Source organism: Anolis sagrei, chromosome 4 (assembly GCF_037176765.1).
Source record: "Anolis sagrei isolate rAnoSag1 chromosome 4, rAnoSag1.mat, whole genome shotgun sequence".
NCBI classification, from domain to species: Eukaryota; Metazoa; Chordata; class Lepidosauria; order Squamata; family Dactyloidae; genus Anolis; species Anolis sagrei.
The window spans coordinates 57,692,184-57,710,180 of record NC_090024.1 but is presented as its reverse complement, the minus strand read 5'-3'; positions in this window follow the sequence as shown (position 1 = coordinate 57,710,180).

Below are 17,997 nucleotides of genomic sequence, written 5' to 3'. Positions count from 1 at the left end.
TACTTATTGTGTGTATGTTCTGGTATGCAGCTTTCCCCCCCTTTACTCTATGTTTTCCTGAGAAGTTGTGGGAGGGGCTGCAGACCACGATCTGCTGTGAGAAGAGCACAGAACTCAGACTCTATTTTAGACATCAGACTCCATTAGCCTTTGGGACTTCTCAGAAGACCAACACTTGCCTGCTGTTGTAAGAAAGATGCCCTGTGCTATCTGCACACAAACTATCTTAAACATATCTGAAACGGGACTGAAGGTTTGGGTACCTGTGTATGGTGAACACATGAAGATGTGAGTAAACCATATATGTTATTCTTACCAAAGTCAACTTCAGTTTTGTCTCTTGAGTGCATGATATAAAACAAGTTGTTTTATGGGACAGTAGATATATGTTTGGGCACTGAAAAACATTTCTGATGCACTGCTATTTTTATGCACTGGCATGTTTTCTGTTTTCCTTTGCATAATTACATCTGGTTGTGTACCGCTTGAGAAGATTCTACTCAAATGAGTTTTTGGCTCTTCACTGGAAAGTCATGCTTTTCCAAAAGGTTATAATCTCCAAATGGTTATGAATGCCATTTTCTAAAACATTTCTCTAGGTATTTGTATGTCATCCACCACTGTTCTATGGTCAATTTCAGGCCTAGAATGAACTTTTTTTGGTTGTTTGCAAAACAGCAGTGGAAGCAGTGGTACAGTCAGCAATCTGACAATATTTTAACCTTCAAATGCTTAACCCACAAATGTGCAGGGTTGGCTGTACTTCCCTTGACTGCTACTGTTTAATAACTAAAACATAGGGATGGAGTGATTGGAAAACCTGTTATGAGACATATGTTTAATCATTAGCATTAAGAAAATAAACCCCAGAAGGTTAAAATGGTTAAATGATCCATAAGCAGCCTTAGAGATATTCACTATATTACAGAGACAAATCCCTTGACCTTCACTATCCCATTAAACCTTGCAGAGATGAATGATGATCCACCAACTGATCCAAAGTATACAACCTGGTTTCCTCTTATCCCTTGGATAATGAAACTATTTTAATGCAGCCGTTAATTTTATCAAAGTTTTTTATCTTAGTCTCTTCATGTATTCCTGCTCCAAAGAGTATCAGTAACATAATCATTATGCGTCTATGGATTGTTTCCATTTGACATGTTTGAAACTGTCTCGCTCACTTATCTAAGCAAATAATTTGGGATTACCTCATCCAACCGCAACGACAGAACTGAACTAGTAAGATATAATTTATGTTGTTTAACCTCATCTTGCAGCTGTAAATAACAGTTTAGAGTGGCAAGTATGAAACTGCAATTGCTAAGTTTTTAAGAAGCTAGACATTTGCCCAAACTGAAATGCAATTCTTACCTTAAAGCACAAAAGGCCACTGTTCCAAAATTCCTAATCTTTTGTAGAAAGAACCAATAACTCTTAGTACCTTAACTCTTAGTACCCTTCAGAAGTGCATATCTATAACTCCATACAAATAACTTCATCTTTACTGTGTTGCAAAGAGTGGTTTTGCTGATATGGAAACAAACATTAAGAGGCAACCTAAGGGCTCTTCCAGACAGGCCCTATATTCAAGTATCCGATCCCAGGTTTTCTGTTTCTCCCAGATTATCTGGCAGTAGGGACTCATATAATCCAGTTTATAGCAGAAAACCTGGGATCAGATCCTGGGATATAGGGCCTGTCTGGAAGGGCCCTAAGTGACAATTTTTATTGGCAGCTGCAAACAGAAGGCCAATTTACTTCAGAACTTTAAATTATTTTCCAAGTCCCATCCCCATTTTTCCAAACTCCCAAAACACTCATCTTGAACTGCTTTTGCTTCATGGAAAAACAAGTATCTTATTGCCTGATAATTTTTTTACATCAGATAACATCCATTCTGAATGTTGTGGTTTTAGCTGAGGAAACAGCATCACGGGAAGTAGAACCTAACATGCTTCTTCCAGTGCTTAGATTCGATTTGAGTAAGGCCTTCCTCATCCACTCACTTAGGTTGTTTTCTTAAAGTGTGAGGCTAGATCTCAGATTTCCCAGCATTCAATCTTTCCTGGCAAGTTTCATCCTTCATCAGCCATAATGAAGCCTTTACATGAGGTACTCTGCAAAGTATATATGAGCAGAACAGAATGCACATATGTGTCTGTGTTTATCTGAAACCATTGGCTGTAGCAATTTGTTAATGGATATTCTGCTATATATATTTTAAATAATACTATCTTATATGACTGTAGCCCTTCTTGAACACTCGGAGTGTTTTCCATGCCTTCTGGATAGTGCAATTCTGTTTACTGAAAAGTCAGTCTCACTCGGTTCAATGTGATGTGTACCCAGTTAGAAGAAGCATTATAGGCTGCATCATCCTTTCAGTAACCCTGGAAAGCATGTAGATGGAAGGTAGGAACTGTATACAAAAGAAAGCAGCTTCTTAAAGCAACCTCGGAATTTCATGGCTCAGATTAATCATCTCAGACTTTTAAACCACTATGAACTAAAAACAATTTAGTCCCATTTAAGATAGATCCACTACAATTATTGAAATTTACATGAGTTGAATCCATTTATTTTGGTGGTGCTACTCTATTTAGTACTAATATTGGAATTGGCCAAAGGATGTGAATTCATGCAATATTTTAAATGTTGCTGGACTGCAGCTTCCAGAACTCCTCATAATGACTTATGTTAGTGCAGGCTGAGAACTTCAATTCATCAACATCTGTAGGGCTGCATAATTCTGTTTATTACTACTCTTGTATATTTATAGTTAAGGAGATTTACTCTTTACCATCTTGAAGTTTACAACATCCTAATCAGGAATCTTTAGGCAGAAAATATCCTGATCTTTTAAAATGGTAGAATTTCAGTATTTTCCAGCCTTGGCTATTTGAACTGTTCAGCAACACTGTTCATATGGTCAGTTAACTTATTAGTATGGGTCCATCAGCTATTTTATAAGCCTTACTTCTATCCTTATCAATTTAATGCATAAATACTTGATTCTGGAGTTTCATTTCTCTTGAAATTTTATTTAGAAATGAAAACTGTAAACTGTGACCAACTGTGGATTTTATAACAAATCTGCAGGGCTTTGAAGCTTCTACTTGCATCTGCTGGATGCATTGGGTCACACCAAAATAATTCATGGAGTTAGGACACATTTTCAGTTGAACTTCGTCTGAAAATTTCTGAGAGCACGTTAGTCTGATTAAAAAGAGAAATGCATGCCAAATATATGTTTCTCATTGGCTTCATTTATCCACATCTAATATGAGTCAAATGATTCATGCTGATCTTCAGAAAAGATCAAGCATCTTAAATTGTACACAAAAAAGGGAAGAGAACACTTTTGCTGAGAAGAAAAATCAAGCAAAACATCCAAGAATGTTTTGTGATCTAAGAAACTCTATTAATCCACTAAAGGAACTTCCAGACAGCCTCATATTCCGGGACAAATAAGTGGGGAAAGAAACCTAATAGCAAGTCCAAACATGGAGCTTTCAGTCCTAGTAAATGCTTCCCTGGTGTCCTGACAAACAAGATGGATGGGGAACATTCACCAGAAGTTTACTTTTATTTTTTTAATTAACTCTCCATGATGCACTGGACCTCATATATGCTAATGCAGATATCTATGTGCACACAAGCAGATTGGTTTTTTTAAAATAGGATTTTATTGAGTTCAACAACCATAATAAAATAAAATACAATGAAAGAGTGAGAACAAAATCTTATAGAAAAGAAAGATTGGTAAAAAGAGAAAGAAAGAAGACATTATCTAAAGAAAGAAAAAACAAAAAACAAAACAAAAACAAAAAACACTCTAATATGTAAGATAAAATAACAGTTGACTTCCATTCCATCTTCTTAGTTATGTCTTTTCTTTGCCGGTCATCCTTATTGTACTTTATATTTATTGTTTCACCTTTGAGTTCTTTAAGACAGTCATGAAAGAGGCCCCAATTTGTCTTTTTTATACAGTTACCAGTGTTCTTTCTCAAAAAAAAAAAAAGTCAATTCGTCCATGTCCTTTATTTCTGTCAGTTTATCCAACCACATTTCCAAATTTGGATTTTTGTTCTTGTTTCCAACAAGCAGATTGTTGTTGCTATTATTATTGTTATTGTTGTTGTTGTTGTTGTTATTATTATTATTATTATTATTATTATTTCTTACCTGCTTCTCCTCGTGGCTCTCCTGTAATTTCTAACTCTGTTTAATTTCATAAACATCAGAACAAAGGAATGGTTGCAGAGAGTTCTCATGAGAATAGCTTTCCAATTGTGCTTCCATTCAGCCACCTGTATGTCCATGGCTCCATTTGTTTACAGCCCTCACCAGCTGTTTCAGGATTTTAAAACACGCACATGTATTGGAGTAGTCCACATCATCATATAGGAATGAAGTCACATGTTTTCCTTAATTACAGGGATATACAGTAATACAGTAATGCAAATATGCACATTTTTGGCCAAAATCAGATTTTAAGTGTGCCCTTTAACACGTGTTTTTCAGCTGTTAATCCAAATCAGTGCACATTTTCCTTAAACATCATTTAGCCATCACCACCCCCTTTTATCTTGATTATTCTGCATTTTAGGGCATATGTAGAAAAAGCCCTAAATCTTGCTATTCTATTCACAGAATTTCTTAATCCAGTCATTACCTGTTTGCATTATGCTGGGTAGCACAATAAAAATATATCATGAAATGTGTTGCCTGGATGCTGAACTACTTTTTGATTGAATCATTTGAAATGTGTAACAGTGCCAACTTTATTGTTTCAAGAAGAGTTATGTTTTCTTCTCACTATTCCTTTAGCCATACCACTTTCCTTTAAGTGGAAGTTTTGGTACATATGGAGATACACCCGAATTTGATAGGAGAGGGTCACCATTAAGGTCAAAGTTGACTTGAATACATATGACAAATTTCAGATTTCACAAATTTCTCCTTTATCCATTCCTTTACAATTTCTACTAAACTCCACATAGTTAAAAGAAGCTCACAAGTGTCCTAAGTGCTTGTATTTCATCTACAACCCTGAATACATTTATTAGGTGGTAAATCTGTTAGAACTGAGTGAGATTTATTTCTGAATAAACATGTTGAGGACTGCATTGTATGTGTTAAAAGTGTTCATGATAAACCTCTGCAGAAGGCTTGAAAAGTTTGAGAAGGTCTCTATGTGAGAGTGTTTGCTTTTGCATTTTGATTGAAATAATGTTTTGACAAGTAATCTGCACAAAAGCAGAAATTTATATTTTAAGCTTAAAATGATTGAAATTCAGTTAGGTATTAAGCACTATGTATATTATGCAGAATTCAAATAACTCCTTCTCTCTGCCTATTTGTTACAAATCTCCTGGTGTAGGATAAGTAGAATCTGCATAGTAACCGTTAATATATACTGAGCATATATAACCAGAGCTATAAAAATACTGTCTCCATCTTCCACAGTCCAATCAAGTTCTATGCTAGTTCTGCATCTATTCAGTATCACAGTATATAGATGGAAGTACAAAATGATATGTGGATAAAATGTAATGGCAAAATGACTCAATCTGTTGAAAGATATGGTCAGACCATTAAATATTGGGATCCTTGAATTACCATTCTGCTTGATTCCTAAAATTCATAAATACTAGAAATGAACACACATCAGAAATATGTTGGTAAGACAATCCAGCAGCTACCTGATAGTCAAGTCATAAAACTAGTCACAATGAGAAAAGGCTGCAGGTAATAAAGATTATATTGTTTTCTCTGCTCATATATTTTTCTTTGGTGAACTTTCACATAACATACTGAGAATGAGTGAACAAGTGCTGTACCCACTCAAGCATTTTGAGCAAAAAGGTTGAATGCATTTGACAGTTATTGAATCCACATTCTTCTGCAGACATTGTAACTATAAAAACACTGCGAAGTGGATGTCTCCATTGAAAAACACTAGGAAAGGGAATTATTGCTTAGATAGGATGAAGAATTGAAAAGCAGAGGAGGGTTGAATATACACCTCCTGGGTTCCTAATCTATATTATCCCCAGTGTCCTGTTTGAAGTAAATTCACACTCCAGATCTTATCTAAGGTTCTGATCCAGTTTTGGGATTAGGGATAGTCTCTTCAATATTCAGACTAAAACACACAGCAGATTAATTGTACCCACAACTTTAAACCCTCCAGGTATCACTTGAACTCATATTTAGTTTGTAGTCTACTAAGACAACAATATTCTTTTCACTCATACTGCTGATGGCATTAAACAAAAATTAAAGATTCAGCTGTATACTGATTTAATTTTGAACCTGAACAATTCAATTTTGACATAACTGATGTATTCTCAAGTTTTGTATTGTTTGCTGAACTTTATGTTTTGCAAAAAATGCTGTAACTACAAAATTCCAGTATTTTTTTCTAGGTCAACAACCAGATGCTATGGCTATATATAGTGCCAGGTCTTGGGAAACATCCTTCTCAGCAAGAGGTCCTAAAACATTTTGCGCTTGTCATATGGACTTCATATAAAGATGACCACATATACATTAGATATTGATAATGCACACTTTGCCTTTGAATTTCTACAAAATACCCATGCTTGGAATCAACTTTATCCCTCTTAGCCAGTACTGTGAGTAGGTTGAACTGGGAGTAACGCTTGGGCTTGGTAGGTCCTTAGGCAAAATGTATTGTTTGCTATCTGTTTGCCTTCCTGCTCTGTTTCAGGACTCACATTCTCTTTGTGTCCCATTTGGGAGGATACAGTAGGGCTGATATTTCCTTTCTATCTAGCACAGTTATAATCCTTTATTTATGAACTCTATTTTCCCTCCATAACACTTGGCTCAGATGAAAATAATTTTGTTAGTTTTGGTCCAGTCATCCAGTATGCTATGGTATTTTTGTATTCTGATCCATCTAATATTAGCTACTCCTTAATTTTGTGCCATCTGCAAGTTGTATTAATTTGTCCTGTATTCCAAGATCCTGGTCATTTATAAAGATGTTGAGCAGCACTCAGCCTAGGATAGAGCACTGTGATGTCCTGCTAGTTCAGTGGTTCTCAAACTGTGGGCTGCAGCTCAGCAGTGGGCCACAAGAACAAAAATCCAGTCTGTGAACCTCTTTCCTCTTTATTTTATTTTTGCTCCTTTCCGCATTGCTGACCAGCCATGCCCCTTTTGGTCTGAATGTTGGAGAGTGGTCCCTGGTCAAAATTGTCCCCAGTCAAGTGACCCCTAGTCATAGTGGTCCCTGGTCAAGTGGCCCCTGGTCAAGTGGTCTCTGGTTAAAAAAAAGGGTTGGGAACCACTGTGTTAGTTACTTATATCTGGAATAAAGAGAGACTACTGGTGAGTTTTCTTCAAGCTTCTACCATTGATCAGTTACAAATCCACCTAACATTAGCACTGCCTAGCTACCGGTATATGATGGGGGACATCGTAAAAAGCCTTACTAAAGTCAAGGTATAACTACATCCACAGCATTCCTCAGTATTAGCTTTGTTTGCTGGGAGTTGCAGACTTTGTGATTCCCACTTCTGTTTTAGAAGATTTTGGTCCTGCCTGAAGTGTTGCATACAGAGTGTGCTTTGAGTAGAGAACACAAGTCACAGTGGTTTTCTTTTTAAAACAGGTACTAATATTAGGAAAACTGCAATAGTGACATGAGTTATGTTCAACTCAGGTTTAATTTTAAATTGGGACAAGATAAATGTATACATGAAAAATTAAAGATTGGGTGTATTATTCACTTAATAAGTGCTTATCACATCTAGCTTTTTGGTTGTGTGCATGGTTTTCAATCATTCAAAAGTCTTAAGGAATAGGGCAGTAATAGAAAAAGCTCCCTCTGAAAATACAAAATCAGTCATCAGCTAATCTCTCTGAGCACCCTTTATTCTATTTGGAATTCATGAATCCTTTAGCAGGCACAAATAGAAAAAAATAGCTGACCCTTAAGTAAGCAAAGGGAGAGGTTAGCTGAGCAATAGGTGCAAGGGAGTAATCAAAGCCAAAGTGTTATCCTTCCAGTCCTCCAAGCAGTTCACATGGGCATGCATGATTCTTTTCTTATCTCTTTTATCCACTTTGTAATAGGTTAGAGGAAGAGAGAGGCACTCATTAAGTTTTAAGCCTAACAAGATAATTTTGTACCCGATGTTGTTTGTGACTCACACAAAGACTGGCATCTTGTTAGTAACTTGTAACTGCTGATTACATGCATGGAAGTCTCTTTTTGGATAGCAGAGAGCCATTGTGCTAACTATAGCAGGTGCTCTTCATAGGTTCTTAGAGACATTAGGTGATGGGAAGAACTGGGGCACATGCAGGAGCTTAACCATAAAGTACCATTTTTCAAGGTGGCGAAAGATCTACATTACAAATCACAGGACAACAAAAGAAAACATTATTTTCTCATTATAAATGAAACACACACTTTTATAAATCAACTTTTTATGCTAAAACTGAATATGTATTCAGTTTCCTGATGGCACATCTGGTTTGTAAAATACGACCATCTTTGGGTTTGATAGATTTTATGTATATTTCAGAGATGTGCAGGAAACAGAGTCATATCAAAGTTCATCTATATTGTTTATTTCACTGATATCATGAAGATATATCAACAATTTAATAAATCTATAAACATGTATTTATTTATTTCCTATATTTATACCCCACCCTTCTCCCCCAAAAGGACCACTACAACAAAAAATAACCATCAAAATTGTTGTGAATATGACTTTTGTTGTGAATATGACAATTAGTTGGATGTCTTGCTCATCACTCACTTCTTCAAAAATTTCAGAAAAGAAATTGAGGTGCAAGTGTAAAAAATGTAGTTTCAAGGACATATGGCATCCCATTTTCTGAAAGGCATCAGGCATCTTTTGAATGCCAGCTTTGTAGGTGAACGATTTGTGACTGCCCCAAAAAGTTTTTACAAAGCCACGTGAAAGCCTGCCAAGCTTATTTTTCATCACCGTTGAGAGACTCATTGAATTTTGTATTCTACAAAAACCCCTAAATTTGGGACCCAACGAAGATTCCCCCCTTCAGGTGTGATGCACTGATCTTTGGATATTTGTTTACCAAGTACTGAAATCCTGCAGAATTAGCTTTCCTCATTGCTTTCACAAATTTCTTCATTAAGTCAAGTGTTGCAGCCCAGCCACCTATGTGACACCTTTTCATTCAAAATGAAGAGCTAGTTAGTCCAAATACAGCTCAGCGAACAGGAATCAATCACCTTTTTTTTTTGTCGTGTTAGGAGCGACTTGAGAAACTGCGAGTCGCTTCTGGTGTGAGAGAATTGGCCGTCTGCAAGGATGTTGCCCAGGGGACGCCTGGATGAATTGATGTTTTTATCATCCTTGTGGGAGGCTTCTCTCATGTCCCCGCATGAGGAGCTGGAGCTGATAGAGGGAGCTCATCCGCCTCTCCCCGGATTCGAACCTGCGACCTGTCGGTCTTCAGTCCTCCCGGCACAGGGGTTTAACCCACTGCGCCACCGGGGGCTCCATCAATCACCTGATTTAAAGTTTATTAAAGAAAAGAGTGTTCTATAGAAAAAGCTAGTTCAATTGTATATTCCAGCATACAAAAAAGCAAAGTATTTCCAAGGTATACATAAAAGGCAAAAGCAGAAGTAAAGCCCAAATTCTGGCTTCAAATCACTCCAAAATATAGGTTACATCATAATATTCTTGATGAAGCAAACAGCAGAGTCCAATAATGAAAGTAAAGCCAAAAATCCATATAACTTAGACAAAGAACTATTTCCAAAATGTGAGAAAACACAACATGAACACAAGGCAAGAAGTTTGTGTTTGAAACTTCAAATTTCTCTCACACAGAACAACTGAAGGGGCTAACTTAAAAAAACCAAATTCATTCCCTTGGAGACACTATTAGTCTAACACTTGGCATCCCTTTGTTGAGCTGCTGCAACAGGGAGGGTTGTCTGCTCTGTATAACCAGCCCCAGTTAGCAACCTGGCTGCAGCTCTTTGGACCAGCTGAAGTTTCCTTGTACTCTTCCAAAGTAGCCTCACATAGAGCACATTGTACTAATCCAGATAGGATGTAACTAAGGCATGTATCACCATGATCAGATCGGGCTTCTCAGAGAACGGGTGCAGTTGGAACACAAGTTTTAATTGTGCAAAGGCCCTCTGGCCACCAAACACACCTGGGCCTCAAAGTTGTGCCAAGTCCAGAATGATCCCCAAACTGTGGATCTGTGTCTTCAAGGGGAGTGTGACCCCAACCAGTACAGGCTGGATCCTTATTTCCTGATCTGCCTTCCGACTGACCAGGAGAACCCCTGTCTTGTCTGGATTAAGTTTCAATTTGTTTGCCCTCATCCAGCCCATTACTGATGGCAAGCACTGGTTTAGGGTCAAGACAGCTTCCTTGGCATTAGGTGGAAAGAAGTGGTAGAGCTGGGTTTCATCTGCATTTAGGTGGCACCATACTCCAAAACTCTGGGTGACCTCTCCCAGTAGTCATAGGCTCAAATATTTTGAAAGATGTACAGCTCTGAGGTCATGGGAGCCTTTTTCCAACCCTTGGTCTTTACGTATCTCTCTCAGTAATATTAGCATTCTGATGGAATAGGTGCACTATTCAAAGGAATTGCTCTCTTAGATTTAGCAATACTGAAGCTAGACTCAGATTGCCAGTTCCAGCAACAACTCTTGATGTAGAGGATGTTTGGCACTCAAATGGTGGTTCTGTTGTTGCATTATTGTTCACATTACTGCTGGTTTCTTGGGTAATGACAAGAAAAAACTGAAAGTATTACAAATTTCAATTCATTCTATTAATTTTACAATTAACTTTTTGGGTTATAATTAACTTTTACTATTTTGTCATATTTTAAAAAAGCCATTTAATTAAAAAACCAAACATGAAGCTTTCACTTTAAAAAAATGTCACTACAATCTCTTGCTGCTGTTTCTTGGTTCCATACGGCTCACTTTTAAACCTTTCTTTTAACCAAAGTGCTGAGGCTAATATATGCAAAATGGAAACAGCTTTGCAATTATTGGCACAAATATTGACTTTTATGCCTTGTTACGTTTGTTTTTCTTAAAAGAAATACATAAAAACCTTTTCATAAACACCAACACTATTACCTAGGATGAAAATTATATGCACATTCCATACATGTTGTAGCAGAGCAATTATAAATGTTCATTACTTATGCATTGGAAACAACAAAGGATGGAGGATGAGGAAGCCATTAAGCTTGATTTACAGCTTTCGACTCTGGTCAATCTTGCTATTAGAAACATCAGCTTGCAATTTTCCATTATTTGGTTATGAACAAACCCCTTTCATGGCCAGGTAAACACCAATGAACATTTCCTTTAAAAAGATTTTTACCTTCTAAATTAGAAGGTACTGCCAAAGAACATTTTTAAAACACCATTTGAACTTCAAACAGAGAAAGCCTTAATATATGAGCCCCCTCCCTTTTCTTTTGTTATTCCTCTCACCATTGTCAGACCTGCATTATGAACACTACCAGCAATGATTTCTTATCATTCTCTTCTCCTCTTAGAGAGCTGGGGGGGGGGGGGGGCAAAGCTTTGTTAAAAAAAATTTTCCCCGAGTCTTTGAAAGCATTCCACATCAACATGTGCTTGCAAGAGAAGTATTTTGTGCTTGCCATTTCAACTTATGTTATAGAGGAAGGGCATATGTTATAGAGGGTTTCCTTTAAAAAAGACCAGTGACCCAGTCATACTCAGTTATGGGTGAGTCATCGATTAAATGAGAGTAAGTTTGTGAAGTGCATTGAGAGTTGGATAACAAACCTGGAGCTCAGCTGCAGAAACCATGTGGTGACCTTGGGCCTCAGAAGAAGGCAAAAGCAAACTCTCTCTGAATAAATATTTTCAAGAAAACCCAGTGACAAGTTTATCTTAGTCACAACTTAAAAATGACTTGGAGACACACAACAACAAAAAATGTTGGAATATTTGAGACATCTTTCAGTTTCAAACACTGCTTTATGGTGTGTGTGTGTGTGTGTGGGGGGGGGGGTGTACTCTGATCCTAGTAATATAAATATTTTACAAGCATTTTAAAATTATGTTGATATCAAATCTCAGGAAATAACAACGACAACAATATATGGTAATCCCTAAACGCATAATACCTAATATCTAAAGACTGAGGACTTTACATTAGCCAAAATACCTGGTCTCACTGTGAATCCACCATTCTCTGTCCCCATGACCTTCAGTAAAGCAGTGAATTGTGGTTATGGTGATGAAGGCAAGGTGAAAATACATAATACATATATTGGAAAATATGTATTGGATGTAACCATGTTAGAAATAGGAGTTAGAAAATATATAAAATTACAAAGGATGTATGTATGCATGAACTTAACTTGGCTTCTTAAAAGCTGCAAAATTAGATGCCTCAAGAGAGGACAGGGTCTAAAGAAAGGAATGTCAAGAGGCCTCTGGCATATCTCAGGAGACGCCTTCCATTTTGGTACCAGGCGAAGCTTAACGTAAGATTAATGAGCTGGCCATCAAGAGGGTTCAGGAAGAACTTATCTCAAGATGGATGGAAACTCTTGCTATCAGGGGTTTAGTAGACATTCTGGTGATGGTCCTCATTAATAGCATCTCCTCAGATAAAGATGCTCAAAATGAAGATTGATAGGTGTTGAAGTTAAAATATGCCATTGAAGTCAATGTAAAAATAGAATTTTGTGATGCACATTGTGATGCCTGTATGATGCATGCATATTATTTTGAAGGGTATATAAACCAAGGCTTTTCTTTGTTCTGTACCTTGTCTCTGTATTACCAGCAGGGGTTGGTGCCAACCGAGAATAAACCGTGCTTTTTCAGACCTCAGGAACTCTCTTTGTCTCTTTTCCTCAAACCTTCTCCCTGCCATTTCAATGGGACCAAGCTTTTGGATAGCAAGTTTTAATGTAATAAGAGAATATGGAATACTGAAATGACAAATGGAATGGCCTTGGATCGTGATTTTGGATGGCGTGATTTTAATAATTCGTTTTAATACTGATATATTTCTTGGTTTTAATGTATTTGTTTATTTTACTGTATGTATGTTTATGGCATTGAATTACTGCCCATCTGTAAGGCTGTGCTGATTCTTCTGTATGGCCACTCTGAGAAGAGCAGGATATAAATGTAGTAAATGAATAAATATGCCAGATTTTTGTGCCTTAATCTGATTTTGCCCTCTTAGGCAAGGAAGATAGAGAGATGTTCCAGAGTTTGCAGAATCTCCAGATTATTCCAGGGTTTTGTGGCAGTCTGAGCAGCTGGGCCTGATCCCTTGTCCAGAAGGACACAGACCCATCACTTTTTCTCTGTACAGAGAAAGGAGATGACTTGTCCCTTTGTCACTGCCACCACTCTCTGCCAGCCATGGTACTCTGTGCAAGCACCTGGTTATTGCAGTTATGTCTGTGATGACAGAATGGGACACCTGCACAAAGTTCCTGTGTGGCCATCATTCTTAGCAAGCCTATTACTCAGAATCCAGCTAGTTTACTATAGTTTGTAAAATATGCAAAGGGTTCACATACATTTGTTATTTTGTAAGGCAGTCACATTCCCATCAAAATATGAGTCAAAGAATATAAATACACAATGAGAAGACTTGTATTTTGCACAGAGAATGTCACACAGAATACCAGAAGTTACTTTATACCAGGGCATGTTATTTTTCTGTCTAACTCATGGTTATGTGCACAGTTCTGGTCCAGATGGACCCAAGGAATTGCCTTGAAAAACATAGGAGTTTAATAGTTGCCAATTATCATTATCTAAAGTGAGGGCAATGACTTTTAACTGGATTAATTTGACTCCCAAGTTATTTCAATGGGATTAAGTCCACAGTCTCATGCACATTCCTTCACTAACATCCATGGGAACATACTGTCATGGCTTACTACTGGTGCAATATGTTTCTATACCTGTGTAAATTTAGCAAGCAAGCAGAATTTATAGTTACACATTATTCAGAAGTCATTTAGATGGGACTTCTTCCCACTTAATATGCATATATACTAGGATTTCTGCCTTAGTTTTTTTTATCAGTAAGGTTTTTGTTTTTTTAAAAAAATGCACTAAAATTTTACAATCCAGGAACAGGCTCAAGTTTCATAGAGAGCAGCCCTGCCCACATTGATTTAGAGGTAAAAGTGCCAAAGAAGACAGCTACAATTTTGATCTGTTCCTGAGTCGAATGCCTAAGATTGCACCATTAAAGAAAAATGTGCCTGTTTAAATTCATTTGCATGATTAGGCACTTAAGTACATGGCAAGTTGTGCATTTGAAAATCTGCCCAAATACATTATTTCAAAATGTATAAAGTAAATTGATTTTTGTTTAATGCAGAAAATGACTTCTCTCAACACTTGCAACATGCTAATTTCAAGTAATAATGGTTGATAAAATGTTTTCTGACAAAAGTGCATTACTTAAGTTAAAAGCATCTATTTAAGGATGTTCATGGGTAATTTGAATTTTCTGCCCAATGAAATTTGAAGCAATCTGGATTCTGAAAAAGCCGGGTGCTATATTGTCTATATGTGGTGTGCATTATTTTTAAATGGAAATATTTAAAGTAAATAACCACAGTTTTAGTAGCAAAAATGAAATGTAATGATGTAGAAATGAATTGCCCATGCAAATTCATAACTGTACTTGGTAGCTTATAGTCCTGTGATAAGCATCTAATACTATGGCTAAACTCTGTAGGGAAACTAGGCTTTAAGCTCCAGACTGCACCTGGTCTTGGAAACTAAGCAGGGTCAGGTCTTGTTAGTATCAGGATGGGGGGGGGGGGGCACTGAAAAATACCAGATGCTGTAGGCTATATATCAGAGGAAGGCAATGCCTATCAGTTAGCTCTGATTATTTCTTGCTTAAGAAAATATGAAATGTATAAGATCACCATAAGTCAACACATTCTTTGAATATGCACATCTACCTTTGTGTGATTTGTAGGGGAAAAATATAGTTGGGGAGCATTTCCCAAGACTGACAGGTCTGTGTGTGGACCTGCTATCAGGTTCTGGGACTTTTTGCCTTAGTTTCAAAATGCGCATTTTGGTGCTGTCTGAAAGCGCGCTAGATCTCCATGCAGCTTTCCATACCCTAATGCACTCTACAACTCCATTGGCCATACTGGTTGCTGATGGAAGCTGTAGTCCACTCTATATGGAGAGTACCAGGTTGGGGACAGCAGTCTTAGTCTTAGTAGACTGTAATATTCCTCTTGCATAATATATTAATTTTATATAATGGTATATACTCTGGATGCTCCAAGGTTACCCAAATACAGGACCATTAGAGAAAGGGAGGCAGTCAACTCGAGGGGCAGATGCTGGGGAATGTCAGATAGTGACAAAGTTATAGTGCATGAAGAACCATGGTAAATAGCATGATGTGCTTGTGAGAACTGATGAGAGACTTACTGTATATACTCGTGTATAGGTCTAGAAAATAATTAACTACAAACATCCGCATCAACTCATTCACCAGTCAATGTAAGCACTGTACCTTTACTCTTGGCAAAAGGGAACTGTCTCTGAAAGATGAGTACTGAAAGATGAGAGCTTAACCCATCCTGGAAAAAAAAGCATTGACTTTCTTTACTCTCTCCACCACAATAACACTTGTGGTCATTTGAATGTCTGGGTGGGAAAACAGTGGTGGTCAGGGGCAGCTGGTCCCTTGAGGCACTGCTCTGCAGAATGATTGTTGATTTACCCAGATGTCATATCCATAATTTTGGCCAGATCTTTTTGCATACAAAGCATGTGCTTTGCAGCACAGAACTTGGGTCCCTTCATAGCATTTAAAGCCTCTTGTTTGAAGTGTGTCAAAATAAAATCTAGCCCATAACACTGACAACCCAAAAACTAGCAAATCAAGTCTCATCCTCAAAAGGCCCTAGTCATTCTTCACTAAGGTGCTGTTGATTTCAGAGATTAACTGCTGATGCAGCAAAATGAATGGATGATAGTAAATACACCTATTAGGTAATACACCCTTTTGAACTTAAATCTGAGTGATCATATGTAGGATTATATCATTAGTCGACAACTATTCATTTTGTTGGATCTACTGGAAGTATTACTAATTCTGAATTTAATAGCTTGTTTGTGGCAAGAGTGGGAAACTTCTGTCTCTCTAGGTGTTGATGAACTGCTGTTCTCAAGTTCCTTCCTCAGTGTTCAGGCTGGAAATGAGCTCAATTCCAGCAACATTTGCAGACCTACAAGTTTTCGAACTTTGATTTAGCACTGGCATTTTTAATATTATAGTTTCATTCCCTCCTCCTTTTGGAGAATTCATCAAAGGTGGAACATCAATTTCATCTCTCCACTAAATAACTGGATCACTGAATTACTTTTTCCCTCACTGCATTGACCAGATCCTGCTGTGAGTTATATCTCATTCAAACTTAGTGACTATACATAAAGTTGGACCCAATCTTGAATTAAGCATAAACAATTTCTCTCTTTAAAGAGCAGGCTCATGCTGCTGAATTTATTTATTCAAAACCCCATGATTAATATTAATTTTAAAATGAAATGCACCACAGAGCCTCTTAAGAATGTCATAACAATGCTCTGTAATAAATTGTGATTTATTTTCACATAGAAAATCCCCTCCCATGCCTTTAAGCTAACCTCAGCATAATCTTTCAAAATAAAAGGAAATATTCGCCTAATGCCTACAGGTTGAGTTAAATATAATAGTATGAGGCCTGTGCTGTTAAATGTGGTTGCCCCACTATGTGCAAAATGCCCCCTTCTGACATAACTGGAACAAACTTGTGTTTACAGAAACTGGGATTCTTCCATCATTGATAGCCTCTCTGTTAGGAGACACAAGTAAAAACTGTGCAAAGTGTTTAATTTCATTTAATTGTATATTTCTATGTTCCCCAGACATTTTGGTTGTTAAGAGTTTATTAAGGTTTTCAATCATATCCAAAATGCAAGATGATGAGAAGTGTAAAAACAATGTTTTTCCCCTGGAAAGACTATAAAGGATCAAATTATACCTTTTGCGTTTTAAAGTGTAGGTGTTTATTTCTTCCTCCTCCTCCTCTTCTTCTTCCTCTCCTTATCCTCTTGTCCTCCATCATCACGTCCTTCTCTAGGTTTTGAAATTGCCCAATTTTACCTATGCTTTCAAATAGACCCTAGTGAAATACATCAATAAATTTGTGAACAATATACTAGCAAATTCTATAGCACTTCAACTTTGCATGGGCTTACTGGGCAAGGCAAGATTCCACCATCATTCCTATCCCATCCTCTCCTGTCTTTGCATTTTGTTTACTCATTCAGTCACTTCTGACTCTTCATGACCTCTTGGTGTCAGGACCCAGAGGCCTTAATCAAAGCCAGACACAAAATAAGAGTTGAAACACAGCTTTATTACACAAAAACGGACCTACAAAGTACTTAACTTCAGTGCTAAGGGTCTCAAGAGTGATTTGGCATCAAAATGAAGATGATACTAGTAACAAAAATATAATCCGGATTATAGCGCTGCCTTATAATCCGGGTTAAACAAAAGGTTGAGCAAACTGCTTGAAAATCGACACAGCACAAAAACACAGTCACAGACACAAACTAAGAAATGTTTCAGTCACAAAGTTATAAGAGTTCAAAGTCCAGAAAGCTAAAAACATAGTCAAACCGGTCCGTAGTCAATCCGTTGGTAAACAAATGCTGGAACGCTGGAATCACCGAGGAAGCAGGAGTTCAGGAACGCATGAAGCTGTAGCCCAGGACCCAAAGTCAAAGGTTGGCAGTACAAAGAGTTATGTCCTATAAAGACGCTTTGCCTTCTGCGAATTACCATGGAAACAGAGCCCATTTTTATCTCAAAGTTCCTCCTCAGAGCTTTATGAGCTCCCCACCCTCTCGTCATCACTCTCAGCTGCCCCCAA